Genomic DNA, 2,468 nt, shown 5'->3' on the forward strand with positions numbered 1-2,468 from the left:
TTTCAATATAAGGATTACGCAGCTTCGTTAAGCAATTCGTCACCTCATAAGCTGAAGATGCTTAGCTTTGCTAAAGTTTGGCTTAGAATAAACCGCAGCCGTGCGGCTTTATTTTCTACTTATTCAGATGCCAGTTTGATTTTTTAACTCATTTATTTACATTATCAAGAGAAAACAATCACGAAACCTCTGATATATTTTGCATAAAATCTTTAGTTAATGCTAATGTTTAAAGTAATTATATATATAAGGCTCATTGAATAACAACGGCTATTCATATGAAATAATTTGAATTATTTGCATGATAATCAAATTTATAATTTTAATATGTCACTCTATTATAGAATTCATAATAAGATATTAACAAGTTATCTGCATGTTTAATGTTTATAACATACGTACCTCCTCCTTTTTGGATTATACCCTATCGATAAAGTAATCTTTATGCAATGTTGGATATCGAATGTTCATGTTTAAATATTGCCTGTAGCTGTCTGTTATAGACAAACGGATGTGTACAGAAAATATAAGAAATAAATAGAGCAAGTCATCAAGTTTTATGCGAATTTTTGCCATTCCTCTACAAATGAGAAAGCTGTTCCTTGAAATTAACAAGTTATCATACTCTGTCAAAACTTTCTTTAATTGCTACTAGCAGATACACCTCCTAGAGGCCTCTAGGGACACTTTAGGGGGGGGGGGGTGTTGATTTTTCAACATCCCAATTTTTAATTTAGATTCTATAAGTAAAACAAATTTATTTTAGGTTTAAAAAGAAAAAATTTCCCTACCTCCAAATAGTTATAAACCTTCCCAGGACCGAAGCTACCCTGTAAAGGAGAAACAATATCGGTTTTCATTGGATACAGACAGGCTGATATCCTGTTTATTTTACATAGGAATTTCTTATGTTTAGTATTGTCATTAGAAATGAACAATGAATTGGCCACTTTTTTTAATGCCACATTGTCGTCATAAATTATTGAATTTTTATGCTGACAGCTAACGCCATCTCGAAGAAAGAACAAATTTTAGTTTTGACAACATCTTTGAAAGCGAAGCTCATCAAATAGACTGTTGGACAAACGAACATTGACACTTATAGCTTGTAAGCACTTCTCCTAAGAAGTATCAACCCATTATGTAAAAAAGCTAAGCTTTTAAAAATTAGCTGAAAATAGAACCCAATAATTGCTGTATTCTATAATTTTCCAGCTAGACAAAATTTACGCATGGATCTTTAAACAGAAGGACCAGCCATAATCATTGAAAAGTAGCTCGAACTCTTATTTTTTTTTATAAGAATGTTCATAATTCCTTTAGTATAATTTGCAGTTTTGTAAGCAAATTCAAATAACAAAGAGTTGGTATTTAGCAAAATAAGAGAATCAAAAAAAAAAAAATCGTCGCGTTATAGAAGGGAAGCTTTCTAATAGTTTTGGTCAACAATTGGTTAAAATATGTCCGCAATAGATTTGGTATATTTTGACTAGGGTTAGACCGGATATCTGGCTGATTTCTAATGCCGGATATCCGGTTCCAGCCGGATATCTGGCCAACGTTCGATATCAGGCAAATTACCGGATAGTTTTAATATCAAGTATCCAGCCGGATATTGAAAATGAACGGATAACCGGTCAGACCGGATATCCGGCCCAACACTAATTTTGACTTTATTAATCCTCAGATATAAAAGTTTAGCGACTTTCCTTAAAGTGCGTAGTCAAGCACAGAAAACCCCGCCTATCCCTTCCTTTATTTTGAAAATAAGGAGGGGTAGTTTTTCGTGTGTTAGGTTTGGGTCATGTTTATGCATATTAGTTTGCAAGATAATTGTAGCTTCATAATTCTTGAGCTTTGCTTTAATGGATAGTTTCATCCTTTAAAAAAATTCTAATATTCACTAACTGTTATGCCTTTTTAAAATTTAGGTATATGTATCAAGGTCGTCGTAATTGGTCAAATATTCGCAAATTATGAAATAATATTTCAAATGCATTACAAAATTGAAAGTATTAATATGCACTTGCCAAAGGTACAGATTATAGTGTTCTTGGCTGACTTACTATCGACTTATAGTTATTCGTTGGCATAACTCAAGGCGACTTCCAAGCCTTACATAAATTAAAGGACAGTGTAAGGTTTCGGAAGAAATGTTATAGAATATAAACTTATTTTTCGCTTATATTGCGCTCCTAGCATCTAGGGGCTATATATTCGAATGGATATGAAAAAGCTGAAAATAGCATATGACAATACCCAGACTTATTTATAAAAATAAATTGCCTAAAACCATCTCAGGACCTAAGAGCAGCCACACTATAAAGGAGAATCATATTAGTTAAGAGGTTAGAGAGATTCTTTGCTACAGACATAGAAAAGCTTACCACTTTATAGGATGAACTTATATTTAAATGAAATAGAGACTTATAGAGTAGTTTTCACTAAAATAACAATTGAAATATAGA

This window comes from Acartia tonsa, chromosome 2, assembly GCF_053477335.1.
Source record: "Acartia tonsa isolate MP-2025a chromosome 2, ASM5347733v1, whole genome shotgun sequence".
NCBI classification, from domain to species: Eukaryota; Metazoa; Arthropoda; class Copepoda; order Calanoida; family Acartiidae; genus Acartia; species Acartia tonsa.